This window comes from Sminthopsis crassicaudata, chromosome 4 (genome assembly GCF_048593235.1).
Source record: "Sminthopsis crassicaudata isolate SCR6 chromosome 4, ASM4859323v1, whole genome shotgun sequence".
NCBI classification, from domain to species: domain Eukaryota; kingdom Metazoa; phylum Chordata; class Mammalia; order Dasyuromorphia; family Dasyuridae; genus Sminthopsis; species Sminthopsis crassicaudata.
In genome coordinates this window covers 24,639,144-24,655,098 of record NC_133620.1, presented here as the reverse complement: position 1 = coordinate 24,655,098, position 15,955 = coordinate 24,639,144, and the positions used below count along the sequence as shown (strand labels likewise).

The following is a 15,955-nucleotide window of genomic DNA, read 5'->3' as shown; positions in this document are numbered from 1 at the left end:
ATAGGCTGGCTGACCAGGGTATTCTGGACAATCAGAAAAGCACTGTATGAGCTGTAAATTGCCAACGGATGTCCATACTTTTCTGTCCCTACTAAAAACAAAAAATAAAAAATCATGACCTTGCACTAAAGCAACAAAAAGAGGAGAAAATTGTTCACTGTACCTAGAGGGATATTATAAACTATAGCCAAAAACTAAACGTGGCAATAACAGAGAATAGTGAATAATAACAGTAACCCAAGTTATGCTGTAGGTCAATGATCACCATATGACTCAATGTTGTTGTTGTTTTTAATCACTGCCTTATTTATGAAGCTTTTAATTTTTTAATTTCAAAAATGCATCTATTTCTAAAAGGCTTCTGGGTGCATTTACCACAAGTAGAATGCAAAAATTATACTTACATTAAAAGTAACTAGCAAAAAAAAAAGATTGTAATTGTTTCACAATAAAAATACCCCCAAAGTACTTTCGGTTCATCAGACCCTCCTGGAAGATCTTGCACCATACCCTCGGGGTAAGTCAGCAAATGAAGCTTTTGGCTGTTCAGCAGGGGAAAATAATTTTAAACATGAGTGCTTTCTAAGGAAATTATTTTGTCTCCAAATATCAAAATGAAAATCTGGCAATTTTTTTTTAAATACTGGGATTATTTTTTATCTATCAATAAGAGAAATGAATTGAAGAAAGATGGAAGGTTGATTTTAATGATTATCAATGATAGAGTTCTAAGAGCTAGTATAAATAAATTGCAGTTTCAATATATTTAAGTGAATAAAAGGTTAATCATGAGACTACTCTTGCCCAGTAAGATAATGGGCTGTTTCAAGAGAAATCACCTTGAAATATAGGTTAAAAAAATTACCTCATGCCATAAAATAATGAAGATATTGCAACATTTGATTTTTAAAAAATTTTCTCTTGAGAACTCCCCTCATTTAAACTGAAAATGCAGGAAGTGACCAGACATACAAATAAAATATAAGATATAGGCACACACACATACAAACATATACATTTACATATATATATATATGCACACACACAATTGTATGTATATATACATATATATGTATATGTGTATATAAAATTTGCCTGAAGTTTGAAAGGTTCCCATCTTCTTCTCTAGACTTTTGGGAAACAAAACCTTATATGTTGATGAGAAAAGGGAAATTAACTAGGAAGACTTTGTACCCTGGGGCCATGAAAGTGGCCTTGAGCAGGTCACTCTATAACTCAAGGGCTTCATTTCCTCTTCAATTAAAATGAAGGGGTTGTACTAAATCCCTTCCAGCTTTAATTACCTATACTCCTTTGCTTCTAAATAATATGAACTCTAAGTATAATCAGAATCTATTTTATAGAATGTTTGAAAATATTCTAATGTGACAATGTCCAGAAGACAGCCTACAGTTTAGCATTGTGGTGTAAATAAAGTCAAGTTCTCCCATCACCCTCATCGAAGGAAGGCATTCTCTGCTCTTTGGGAATTTTAGCAATTATGGGTAGTCCAATTTAGTGAATCCACTAGCTGCAAATATAGAAATATGAGAAAGGAGTTCTAGAGCCTGAGGAATATCACAGTGATAAAGGAGCATGATCCATCACTGCTTGACCTCAAAATATAAGATAGAAGTATTAATAATCAGCTTTATAAATTGCTATTACCATTAAGGTGAAAGTTAAATTGAACAAATAGCAAAAAATAATTTGTTTGCCATGAAAATCATCATAAATGATGGCAGCATAAATCAAAGTCCAATAAGCCCCCAGTAGTAAGGCACAGACTTTTGTAAGAGTGTTGAGCTGCCTCTTTCTCTTTAGGGAAATATATACACACATATTTACACTCCCATATACATGTTTATATACACATATGGATTCTATATACTTTCTATATGATATATGGAGACTTTAACAGAGGAGTTACCCACAGAGAAAAGAAGCTCATTAAAATTTAAAATAATTCCTAATTGTGATCCAGGAGAGGCTATTCTACTTTAGAGTTCTAAAGTCTAAGGTGGCTCCAAAGTAGAAGCTCTTTTATGAAGCACTGGACACTGTCCTAGGTACTGGGGATTCAGAGATTTTTTTTTTTAAAAGCCAGTCCCTCAAGGAGCTTACATTCTGTTGATTGATTTCAGGGAGAAAGATCATTAGTGACTGAGGAATTTGATAGTTTTAACTTTAAAAAAAGGATGAAATATTGTATTTAATTTATACTTTAACATATGTAACATGTATTGGTCAGCCTGCCATCTGGGGGAGGAGGGTGGGGGAAAGGAGGGGAAAAATTGGAACAAAAGGCTTGGCAATTGTCAGTGTTGTAAAATTACCCATGCATATATCTTGTAAATAAAAAGCTATAATAATAAAAAATAAAAAGGATGAAAATTTGGCAAATGAAGTTCTTAGTTATTTTAGAGTATATGGTCCTACATAGAGCAGATCATCAGATAAATATTCATTGACTTAAATTTGTTTAAGTTTTTATTATCCTATAGGATATTGATTTATACATAGAAGCAATTTGGTGTACAGCAAAGAGAACTGAGCTTGAATCAAGGTCTAAATTCGAGCTCTACTACTTATTACCTATGAAACTGGGCAAATCTCTCATTTCCCTGGGCTTTGGTTTACAAATCTAGAAAATGGGTTTTAAACTAAATTTTCTTCACGGTTCTTTCCTGCTATTCAAAATTCTGTTAAACTTTATAGATGAAGGGCATGCTAAGATGAATATTGATCAAACTAGCATAAATTAGGGATGACCTAATGTCAGAGATAAAAGGGGCATTTAACTAAATGATAATTAAGTTACTATTGAATTACAGCACTGTAGGGAACACAAATAAAATAGAACAGAACATCCCTGACCCCAAAGGGACAAGGAGAAAAGACCTATACACCTCATACAGCTAAAGAATAAGCAAGTGCACAATAATGTGACACAGGACCATACAACAAGGCAGAGTTTATTGGGCAAACATGCCATCAGAAGCCAACGCTATTCATTTTATTAGCATTCAGTGGGAGACTTTGTTCTCAGAGAAAACAAAAGAATCAGTTGTTTATTTTAAGAATAATAGAATTATAAAATTTCATATGTGGAAGAGTGCTCATAGTCATGGATTCCAACCTTTACTTTAAACAAAAAATCACCTTTACAAGATCGCTGCAAAGCTCCTGTTTCTACTTTAGGGATGGGGAACACCCTCCATCTTCCATCCTGAGGCAGTCCTTTCCACTTTGAGATGGCTCCATCTAATGACTAAGAAGATTTTCCTCACTAGGAGCCAACAAAATTTGCCTTTTTGCAACTTCCTCCCTTTGCTTCTAGTTTTTTTTCCCCCTGGGGCCAAGCAGAACAAGGCCAATTCCTCTTCTGTAAGACAGCCTTTCTAATGCTTAAAGACAGCTTTCATGTTTACTTCCCCTCCTCTCCCTTCCCAGTCTTCTGTTACTCAATTCTTTAATCAATTTTCATAGAACAAGGTTTTTAGTTTCCTCCAATACCCTTTCCAGGATGCCCTCCAGATTGTCAATGTCCATCAAGAACTGCACACACTACTAATGAGGACAAAAAGCAATGATCCTATCATCTCTTTATTCTGGATTACATTTCTTATTTGGGGAGCCTCATCTCACTCTAGTGACTCATAAGCCATTAAAACTCTTGAATTTTTTTATTTTGAATTTAAACATCAAAAAAGAGCATTTCCATATACAAAGTAGAACACAAAAGGATTTCTTATTCTCTAGTTCATATTTCTTGCTTAAAAAAAAAAAAGGATAGAATAAATTCCACATGTTATTTTCAAAGTTGTACCATTTGTCCATACTTCCTTCTGGGTTTTTTTTGTTTTTTTTTGTTCTCTGGTGTGTTTTAAAAATGTTTCAATATCCCACTTCTTTCATTATTAGTAGTAACTTCCCTCCCCAACTTGATTCCCCACTTCCCATTGAAAAATCAAGATAAAAATGCATTTTACAAATAAGTTTAGTTAAGCAAAATGAATCCATATACAGGCCATGTCTAAAAATATATGTCTCTGTATCTTGAGATCATCTTTTCTGGGTCAGGAGGTTAACATGCTTCATCATGGTTCCTTTGATGACATAGTTGGTCACTACATTGATCAGAGTTCATACATTTTTCCAAGTTTCTTTTATTCACAATATTATTCTTGTATAAATTGTTACTCAGGTTCTGCTCACTTCACTCTGAATCAGTTTTTTCTATCCAAGATTCTCTGAAATTTTCTCTTTCATCCTTTCTTAAGGGCACAATAATATTCCATTACAATATATGTACTAAAATTGCCCAACAATTTCCTGATTGTTGAATACCCCTTTAAATTCTTATTTTTTTATTCCCTTTTTTAGGATCATGAACTTTATTTTGCTTGACTGTTCACTACCTTTTATCTGGTTCTTCCATCCTGACTTGTTGCTGCTAACGAGTTTGAAAAATTTCTACACCAAACTGTTGTGTATATTATGTACTCTGTGCTCCTTTGCCCACTTCACATTAGTGAGATTCACTTAACGTCTTCTCTTCCCACCTTTTCCTCCATTACTTGTGTTCTCTTATTCCCACACATTCTAATTATGAGAAAGAGCAAGTTCCATCCATTTCTTTTTCATTTCTACTCAAATGTATTTCTTTTATACTTTCTTCTCTTTTTCCCCTCTCTAAATCCTTAATTCCTTCCATATCATTCAAACACATCAAGGTTCTGAAGAAACACTTGTTTTTTTCTCTCCGTATTAGAATGTTAGCACCACATCAACATATAGCCCTCCTTGCAATTGCCCAAATACATTTGTCTTTCTGGGGGTTTTGTCTCTTACATTTGTACTTCCAAAAATGCTTGAAAGTCTTCTATTAAAGGTTCAGTTTTCCTCTATAGAATTATATTCAGTTTATTCAGCATAGTATAAAACTATTCTTGGTTATAAGCATCTACCTTTTGCCTTTTACCCTTTGGAATAGTGCATTCCAAGTTGTCTTGTCATAGAGAAAAAAATTGTCTCTCTTATAGGCATCTAGGAAGTATAGGGGAGAGTTGCTAGGTCTGGAAGACTTCAAATCTGGCCTCAGATACCTACAAACTGGGTGACTGGGCAAGTCACTTAACTTAAGCCGTACTTAATGCATTGCCTGACATGAGGTACTGTATAAATGGTTATTCCCTTTTCTTTCTCCAGGTACAGAAAAAATTGCCATTTTTTTTCCCCATGGTACTGACCATGGTTTCTTGGTATTTGAACTTTCTTTCTTCCTTCCTTTCTTCCTTTCTTCCTTCCTTCCTTTCTTTCTTTCTTTCTTTCTTTCTTTCTTTCTTTCTTTCTTTCTTTCTTTCTTTCTTTCTTTCTTTCTTTCTTTCTTTCTTTCTTTCTTTCTTTCCTTCCTTCCTCTCTCTTTCTCTCTCTCTCTTTCTCTCTCTCTTTCTTTCTTTCTTTCTTTCTTTCTTTCTTTCTTTCTTTCTTTCTTTCTTTCTTTCTTTCTTTCTTTCTTCTTTCTTTCTTTCTTTCTTTCTTTCTTTCTTTCTTCCTTCCTTCCTTCCTTCCTTCCTTCCTTCCTTCCTTCCTTCCTTTCTCCCTTCCTCCCTCCTTCTTCCTTCCTTCCTTCCTTCCTTCCTTCCTTCCTTCCTTCCTTCCTTCCTTCCTTCCTTCCTTCCTTCCTTCCTTCCTTCCTTCCTTCCTTCCTTCCTTCCTTTCCTTCCTTTCTTTCTTTCTTTCTTTCTTTCTTTCTTTCTTTCTTTCTTTCTTTCTTTCTTTCTTTCTTTCTTTCTTTCTTTCTCTCTCTTTCTCTCTCTCTTTCTTTCTTTCTTTCTTTCTTTCCTTCCTTCCTTCTTTCTTTCTTTCTTGTTTTGTAATAATTTCGCTTTGCAATAGAAGCTCTGAATTTTAGCTATTAGTTTCCTGGGGCTTTTCCTTTTGGGGTTTCTTTCAGGAAGCCATCTTCATTTTGTTCTCTGTGTCTAATAGGTCATTTTTGAAACTATTTTCATTTATGAGCTCTTTTAAAGTTAAAATTTCAAAAGAATTATTATTTGAAAATATTTCTAATATCAGATATTTCCAAATATTTCTAAAATTATCTCCCCTGGACCTGTTTTCCAGATTTGTTGTTTTTGATATTGGGTATCTTACTTTTTTCCTACAATTTATTAATTTTATTTTATTTCTTGTTGGCTCAGGTTGGTCAATCAATAAACATTGATTAAGTATCCACTACTATGTACCAAGCATAGTGATGAGAACTGGGCATATAAAGAAAGGTAAGAGACAGTTCCTGAACTCAAGAAGCTTATAGCCTATAGGATGAAATAATTTGCAAACAACTATGGACAGATAGGATAGATGGAGGCTAATTTTGAATAATCAAGGTAAGGATCAGAATTAAGCAGTATGGGGAGAGCTTCCTGTGGAAAATAGGATTTCAGTTGGAACTAGGGAAGTCAGTAAGCAGAGAAAGCATTCCATGCAAAGGCAAAAGCCTGTCAAAATGCCCAGAAAAAGAGAAGAGAGATCTAGGTTGTGTATTTTATATTTTAAATTGAATATAAAAGGGAGCCACTGAAGCAGTGAGAGGAGTGTGATGTGACATAATCAGAATTATGCTTTAAGATCTTTTTGGCAGCTGAATGGAGGCTGGACTGCACTGAGGAGATACTTAGGTAAACTAACTAGCAGTTATTGTAATAATTCTGATATAAGGAGAAAAGAATCTACCCAGGGTAATGGAAATATCAGAAGTAAGAAAAAGATGCACAGGAGAAATATTATAAAGGTAAAATCAGCTGGCTTTGGCAACAGATTGGATATGATGGGAAGAGAAATTGAGCAGCCAGGGATAATACTGGGTTACAAACCTGAAACCTGAAAGGGTGGTAGTGCCCTCGACAGTTATAGGGAAGGGGCAGCTAGGTGATACAATGGAATCAGAAGGAGCTGAGTTCAAATCGGCCCTCAGCCACTAGCTGTGTGACCCTGGCAAGTCACTTAATCCCAATAGCTTCAAAAAAAAAGCAACAATAAGAAAGTTAGGAAGAAGGGAGAATTTGAATGGAAAGATAATGAGTTCAGTGTTGGATGTATTATGTTTAAGATGTTTATAGGACATTCAATTTGAGATATTCAATAGGCAATTGAAAGTGTGGCTATGCTCCAATTGATCAATGAGGGACAGAATCAGCTACATCCAGAAAAGGAACACTGGGAAATGAGTGTAAACTGTGAGCATTTTTTTTTGTTTTGTTTTTCTTCCCAGATTATTTTTACCTTGAGAATATAATCCTTCCTTTGCAACAACAACAACAACAAAATTCGGTTCTGCACATATATATTGTACCTAGGATATACTATAAGATATTTAATATGTATGGGAATGCCTGCCATCTAGGGGAGGGGGTGGAGGGAAGGAAGGCAAAAACTCGGAACAGAAGGGAGTACAGGGGATAATGTTGTAAAAAAAAAAATTACCTATGCATATGTACTGTCAAAGAAAATGTTATAATTATAAAAATTAATAAAGAACAAAATAAAATTTTAAAAAAGTGTGGCTATGAAAGTTAGGAAAGAGGTTAGAGTAGGATAAGTAAATCTGGAATCATGAGCATAGGAATGATAAATGAATCCATAGGAACTGATGACATCATCAAGTGAAATAGTATATAGAGAGAAGAGGACCCAGGCAAGAGCCTTAGGGATATACAAAGTTAGCAAGCATGGCCTGGATGAAAATCCAGCAAAGGAGATTGGCAAGGATTGATCAGAGAGGTAGAAAGATAACTAGGAGAGAAAGGTGTCCTAAAAACCTAGAGAGAAAAGAATATCAAGGAGGACATGGTGATTGATGTTGGCAAAGCCTGCAGAGAGGTCAAGAAGGATGAATGTTGAGAAAACACCTTTAGATTTGGCAATTAAGAGATCACTGCTTTCTATTCAATCGATAGCAGTTTTCAGGGAGTCTCTACATGGGCAAGGTATGCTGCTTTCTCTAATAAGTTTTATTTATATTCCTTCTAATTCTTTCCTGCAGTGCTTTTGTTTCATTTTTTAAAATCCCTTGCTTCATTTCTTCTAGGGATTCATGAGGTCTTTGTGGAAAATCCAATTTTTCCTCTATTCCCTGCGTTCAGTCTTTATTCCTTTAATCACTTGTCAAAGAGATTCTATTTTCCAGATTGGAATTTGGGGGCTTTCTAGATCTATAATTTTTATGCATGTTGTTTTCTTCCTTAGTGAATTCACTTGTGAATTTTTGTTCACAAATGGGTTATTTTCTAGGAGGAGGCTCTACCTTCTGCTGCTCTTTTGGATGAGACGGTAGGCTCTGCCTAGTCTTGCCCTACAGCACACAGGTTCCTGTGCTGACCTCAGCCTTTTGGTGTTGGGCTTTCTCACAGGAAATCTCCACCCTTTGCCTGCCTACAGATCCCTTTGCAGGTTATGCTTGTCTCCAATGGACTGCTGGGAGGCTGCAGAGTTCCCTTGCTCCCGTTGGCACTGGGAGCCCTCTGCTAGATGGCTCATCAGCTTCTGTCTAATGCAGTTACAGAATGGAGGCAGTCCCTGTACTTTCTTACTGGATTTCTTGACCATTATTCACCTGATACATAGATCAAATTTTTGTTGGAATAGTAGCGGGGGAGCTGGGAGGCCTATCATTGTCCAAAAAACTATCTGGATCAGAAACAGAGGCAATTAAAATCCCAGGTCTATGTCATACAAAATATTGTCTGAACTTAGATTTGGAACCCGAGGGTACATATCCCTATAAAACATCGTTGTGGGGGGGTGGGGCAGCTAGGTAGTACAATGGATAGAGCACCAGCCCTGAAGTCAGGAGGACCTGAGTTCAAATCTGGTCTCAGACACTTAACACTTCCTGGCTGTGGGACCCTGGGCAAGTCACTTAACCCGAATTACTTCAGCAAAAAATAATTAATATATATATTTATATATGTGTATATATCATTGCGTTTAGTTCAGCTTCATCACTGCAACTTGTTAAGACCTTTTTAGATCCCAATTTTGTTGTTGCACAGGTCAAATGACATCTGGAATTTTATTTTTAGCTCTGGAAGTCGCAGCTCAAGGATGCTGACAGCAGGATAGCAACCTGATTCGAGTGCTCTCTTCTAGGTTTCCCTCCAGATTTGTATCACCTGCAAATTTGATGATCATTCATCCTGCTCGTTCATTGGATAGAAATAGGTCAATGGCCTAGCTCTAGGAGAACCTCAATCTATTAATTACCCAGTGTTTGGGTCTACTTCTTCAGCCAGTTCCTACTCTTTAGAATTAATTGTAACAACCCTGCCCATATCTCTCTAATTTCTCCCCAAGGATACGAAGGGAATTGATCAAACTCCTTTTTGAAATCCAAATATCTTTAGTCAACAGCACTGCACAGAATCATAGCAACCTGTGGTTTACAGAGTCTTCCTGTTTCTCAAATTTGTACCAGAAGCACAGAACTTGGAAGTGAAAGGTACTTTAGAGGTCCACCTACTTCAGTCTCTATGGGAAAAAAAATTCTCATTAGAACATACCTGAAAATTGGCCATCTAACACTGATCTGAAGACCTCTAGGAAAGAAAAACCTCTTTTTTAAAATAGGGAAAATCATTTCCCTTTTGGATAACTTTAGTTGTTATAAAGCTTCCCGCCTCTCTCTTAAATCAAGTTTACATTTGGCTTTTTGCAATTTCCACCCATTGCTGCTAGTTCTGTGTCCTGGGGCCAAGCTGAACAAATCTGATCCCTCCTCCATATCTATCTTCCAGCTATTCAAAGATGGCTGTCACGTCCCTACTATGTCCTTTCTTCTTGATATTTCCTTCAACCAGTCTTCATAGGTCATGGACATGAGACCCTTGATCATCCCCATTGCTCCTCCTTTGTCAGGAGCTTTTTAATGTGCTTAAATTATTCTTCCCCAAGATTACTGGTATTGTGAATACCACTTCTCTAATTCTGGATACTCTTCATGCAACCTAAGATTGCATCAGCTTTAGGGGATGATATATTACACTTTTGTCCATATCTTTTTCAGAAAAAAAAAAAAAAAGTTGCTGTCTTACCTTGCTTCCCTAATCTTGTACTTACTTATCAAGCAGATTTCTTGAGCCTAACTAAAAGTGAATATCCCATGAGAAAGACGGTATCACTGTCAGAAAATGTTGAAAAACAATGTATAAAAAGTATTTCAAGTGGAATTTGGGGCTTGGTAATTAAAATCAGAAGAAAGAATAGAAAAGAGAACAATAGTGCAACTAATTAAAAAAAGGAATTAAAAGACACTTTGTGTTCTGTTACAGCAGATTTGGAAACCTGTGAAGCAGAAGACTAGACAGAGACAGTATGTTAATTGTATAAATGAAGAGGAAAAGAGTTCTCCAAGGTGACTGTGTCTCAGGTAACACGCATATATTAGTGTATTAAATTAATCAATTGTAAATATTTATCAATCACTTGGCTGTACCAGGCATTCTGCTAAATCTAGGAATATTAAAAAGAGGTGAAAGATAGTTTCTGCTCTTAATCTAATGGCAGGGAGGGGGGCAGAGGGAGATACAAACAAGTGTATACTAACAAAGTATATAGAGAATAAAAAGGAAGTAATTCACAGAAGGAAGGCACTATCATTGAGAAGGCTTCCTAAAGAAGATGGAATTTTAGTTGGCATCTGAAGGAAGCCTGGAAGTCAGAAGGGGACCATGAAGAGGGAAAATATTCTAGCCATAGGAGATAGTCAAATAAAATGACTACTCCTGAGAGATAAGAGTGTCTTATTTATGGAATAATCAGAAGATCACTAGAGCAAAGAAAAACAGTGGAGAGTAAGATGCAAGACAACTGAAAAGGCATGAGGGAGTTAGTTTAGGGCTTTGACTGCGAAACACAACATTTTGTATTTGATTTGGGGGGCAATAGGGAGCCATTGGAATCTATTGAGTAGGGAAGTGACAGAGTCAAATATTCAAATTAGGAAAATGACTTTAGTGGTTGAAGGAAGGAGGGATTGGAGTGAGGAGAGATGAGATGGGCAGGCTCACCAGCAGGCCAGATGTGAGGTGATGAGGGATTGTGCGAGAAGTGCCAGAAGAGAGGAGGGAGGTGTATTTGAGAGGTGATACAAAAGTGAAGTCACCAGATCTTGGAAACAAGTGGATGTGGAGTGGGCAGGTGAGAGCTAGGAGTCGAGGATAACTAAATTGAGATCCCAAGGGCCTGGGAGGACAGTCTACAATAATAGAGAAGGTGGGGGGAATCTTGAGAGGGAAAAGGTCTAGGGAAGAGGGGACGATTTAGGGGGAAAGATAATGAGTTCTGTTTTGGATATGTTGAGTTTAAATTGGATCTATTGAATATCTAATTCAAGGTGCCTGAAAGGCAATTGGAAATATGAGATTTGAGATCAACCAACGTGGAAAAAGGAAAGGTAGATTTGAGAATCATATCCATAGGAGTTAATGACATCACCAAGTGAAGTAATATAGAAGGAGAAGAGAAGAGGGTCCAGGAAAGAACACACCTACAGTCAGAGGTCATGATCTGGAGGACGATCTTTCAAAGGATCCAGAGAAGGAGCAGTCAGAGAGGTAGGAGGATAATTACAGGAGTTGGGGGGGTGGTGAGAGGGAAGAGAAATGTCCTAAAAACTTGAAGAGAGTATCCAAGAGAAGAGGGTGATCAATAGTCTCAAAGGTTTCAGAAAGATTAGAATAAAGATTGAGAAAAGACCATTGGATTTGACAACTAAGATAATGAGTCATTTTGGAGAGAACAGAGTTAGTGGAATGGATACAGATCAGAAGGTGGATTTTAAGATGAAAACTTTAAATAGTTCCTAGAAACGAATATCATCAATTCATAGCTTAATAAAAATAGATAGTATTTATAAATCCTGCTCTAATAAATCACAAAATCTCAAAGCTGGAAGGGATCCCAGGAATTGCTTTGTCCAATCTGTCCCTACACAAGAATTTCCTTTATGACCTAACTGATATGTTGTCAAATAACCTTCCCTTAAAAGATCTTTACCAAGAGGGAACCTCATGTCTCCTGAGGCAGCTATTTCCCTTCTGGATGGCCTTAATTGTTAGGAGACACTTCAAGGGAAAATCTACCTCTTTGCAATTCACACACCCTCTGTGGAACTGTTTCAACCTCTGAGGTGAAGAAAACAAATGAGCCAGCTTCCGCAAATATATATTAATTTGAAGACAGCAATTATACTTGCCCTAAGTCTTCTCTTGTAGGAGAAAATTCCCCAGTTCCTTCAATTGATCCTCCTACAATATGATCATGAGACCCTTCACTATTCTAATTACCTTCTCTGAATGTTCTCCAACTCAGCAATGTTTTGTTTTGTTTTTTCCTCCCAAATTTTAATGTTCAGAGTGAGCACAATCCTTCAAACATTATCTGGCTGAGGCAAAAGAGAATGCAATGATCAGTTCTGTAGTCCACTCTGCCTCTTCTAGTGCAGTATATGGTTTCATTTGCTTTGGAAGCTGTCTCACCAGACAGCTGAACTCATATTAAGTGTGTATGTCATCCATTAATCTTTCCCAGCCAAACTGCTATCCAGCTACAACCTACCCACCATATTTATGAAAGTGATTTTAAAACATTTAATCTTATTTTCTTCTTCCAAATACATGCACAGATAGTTTTCAGCATTCACCCTTGCAAAATCTTGTGTTCCAAATTTTTCTCTCTCTTCCCTCACCTCCTCTAGACAGCAAGTAATCCAATATAGGTTAAACCTGTGCAATTCTTCTAAATAAATTTCCATATTCAGCATATGAACGTGATTTTAAAAAATTCAAATGTAAGACCACATTTATTGATCCTAAATTTCATTTTATTAAATTTTATCCATTGTTCTAACATGTCAGAACTTTTTGGATCCTGATTTTATGAACCATTCTATTAGCAACTCATGACAACTTTGTGTTATCTACAGATCTGATGAATGGGGTGGGGGAGAAGAGATTTTAAGATGTATGACTTTTAGAGTTGATATGATCTTGCAGAATGATGAAATTCAGAAGAGCTATCAGGTGGGAAAGAGTTCATCACTGATTCAGTCCTCCTGCAGTCCCTCCAAAAATTGTAATTTTGGTTTTGTCAATCTGAGGGATATGAAGTTGAACCTCAGTGTATTTTCCTTATTGGTTGTAATTCAGATCATTTGCTTGTGATTATTAAACATTTATATTCTTTTTTTTAACCCCATCATATTTTTAAATTAATTTTATAATTGTACATTTTTTGACAGTATATATGCATGAGTAATTTTTTTTTATAACATTATCCCTTGTATTCATTTTTCCAGATTTTCCCCTCCCTCTCTCAACTCCCTCCCCTAGATGACAGGTAATTTCATACATTTTACAGAACATTTGTATTCTTTTGAGAATTGTTTTAATTGTTTTAATTCTAATTTGAAAATTGTTCTTTTTTAAAAAAATTTTTAAATGTTTTATTTAAAGTTCCAAATTCTATCCATCCTTCCTTTCCTTCCTCCCTCCCTGTGATAAGCAAACATAGGTTTTATATATATGCAAAAATGTAAAATATTTCTATATTAGTCATTCTGTACAAGAAGACTCAATTAAAAGTAAAAAAAAAAAAGAAAAGTGAAAAATAGTTTGCTTCAGGGCATATTCAATTAATATATTCAATTCACTAATATATTCAATTAACATCAGTTCTTTCTTTGGAGGTAAATTGTTTGCTTCATAATTATTCATTTGGGATTGGCTTGACTCATTGTATTACTGAAAATAGCTAAGTCATTCACAGTTCTTCATCAAACAGCGTGGCTGTTACTGAATACAGTGTTCTCCTGGTTCTGTTCACTTCACTATGCATCAGTTCATGTAGATTCTTCAGGTTTTTCTGAAATCATCCTACTTGTTAACTCTTATAGCACAGTAATATTCCATTCCAGTCATATATCACAGCTTGCTTAGCCATTTCCCAATTCATGGGCACTTCCACAATTTTCAGTTCTTAGCCAAGAGTTGCTATAAATATTTTGTATAAATGTGTTCTTTTTCCTTTTTGGGATACAGATCTGGTAGTAGTATTGCTGGATCAAAGGATATGTATAATCTGATAGTTCTTTGGGCATAGTTCCAAATTGCTCTCCAGAATGGCTAAATCAATTCACAATTACACCAACCATGCATTAGTGTCCAGTTTTTCCATATTCCCTTAAACCTCCAACATTTTTTTTGTCACCAACATTTTTTTTTTTTGTCATATTAGCCACTTTGATACATGGAAAGTGGTATCTCAGAGTTGAATACCCTGTTTTTAATGATGTCATGCTCATTCTTTTTCTTTACTTCCTTTCTTTTCTCTCTCTCTCTCTCAACACTAGGGTTAAGTGACTTGCCCAGGGTCACACAGCTAGTAAGTGTCTAAGGTCAAATTTGAACTCAGGTCCTTCTGACTCCAGAGCCAGTGCTCTACCCATTGTGCTACCTAGTCATTCCTATCATGCTCATTCTGCATGATCACGAATTCCTTTTCTAAATAGTTAATCACTGTTGTTTTTATAATATACCTTAATTCATTGTCTTAATTTTTGCAAGCTCTAAACTCTCTTCCCCCCCCCTTTTTTTTAAAACTAGGGACAATATTTGCCCTTCTTTAGGTTTCTGACACATCTCCTATTTTCCATGATCATTTAAGATTATAGACAGAGGCTAAGCAATCACATCTTCCAGTTTAGATGCTGTATTCCATTATTAACATACCCATTTCAACCCCACAATCATTTTTAAGCATCTGATATGTTTATGGCACCATGCTAAATGGTAATAATACTTCATAAGTACTTAAGTGCTTATACAAGGGTGGACTTGAATTGGATACTTTTTAGGCATTATACACTCAAAATGTCCAAAATAGAGCTCATTCATTATTTTTTCCCCCAAACCTTCCCCTCTTCCATTCCTATTACTGTCAAGGGCATCACCATCCCCATATCCTCCTCCACTTACAATGTAGGTGACATCATTAACTGCCCTCACTTCCCACATCCATCCTGTTGTCAAAATTTATCATTTCTACCTTTATGGTGTGTCTTGTACATATCCCTCTTCTCTTCACTCACATCCCCATGATCCTGCTCTAAACCCACCATCACCGCCTGGACTATTGTAATATTCTAATTGATTTCTCTGCTTCTCTTTCTAATTGATATTCTAACTGACCCAGTCTCTTCCCACTCTAATTGGTCTTTGGTGCTTAAAGTGATTTTCCTATTTGACCATGTCACCTCACAATTCCACACATTGCATTAGTTCCCTAGGACCTCCAGGATCCAATTTAAATTCCTCCATTTAGCATTTAAAGCCCCTCACAGCTTGGGCCTTCCTACCATTCCAATCTACGTATACTTTACTCCTTTCCATGTAATTTGTAAACTAACCATACTATTTGTTACTATATATATATATATATATATATGCACATATATATATATATATATGTATGTGTATGTGTGTGTGTGTGTGTGTGTGTGTATATATATATAGAGAGAGAGAGAGATAGATAGATATAGATATAGATATATATGTTGCAATTTCTATCTCTTGACACTAGCCACAAGCAGTTATGAGCCAAGCACTGTACCAAGCACTGGGAAGACAAATAAAAGGCAGAGCCTTTTATTTGTCTATCTCCCATGCCTGAAATTCTCTGCCTTTCATCTCCACCCCTTAGCTTCAGTGACTTTCTTTAACAGTGGCTCAAATCCAGAATCCTTTTTCTGGTCCCCCAACTGCTAGTGTCTCCTCTTGAGATCACCTTATCTACTCTGTGTTTATAGTTATCTGCATGTTACACCTATTAGAATGTAGGTTCCTTGAAGGTAAAAGCTGTATTTTTGTATTTTTTGGTATCCCAAGAACTTGGC

General features: G+C 36.1%; 1 long non-coding RNA gene across 8 annotated transcripts in view; it reads left to right on the top strand.

Annotated features, from left to right (window-relative positions):
- LOC141541660 (uncharacterized) overlaps window positions 1-15,955 on the top strand; it is a 91,514-nt gene that overhangs the window by 5,567 nt on the left and 69,992 nt on the right. For 4 of the 8 annotated variants that reach the window (XR_012481867.1, XR_012481862.1, XR_012481866.1 and 1 more), the window contains exons 2-3: window positions 6,207-6,287; window positions 10,335-10,432. This is a non-coding gene — a long non-coding RNA (uncharacterized LOC141541660). Of the gene's footprint in view, window positions 1-6,206; window positions 6,288-10,334; window positions 10,433-11,398; window positions 11,619-13,360; window positions 13,402-15,955 lie in introns of all 8 variants that reach the window. The other 4 variants (XR_012481868.1, XR_012481863.1, XR_012481869.1 and 1 more) reach the window with 4 other exon arrangements.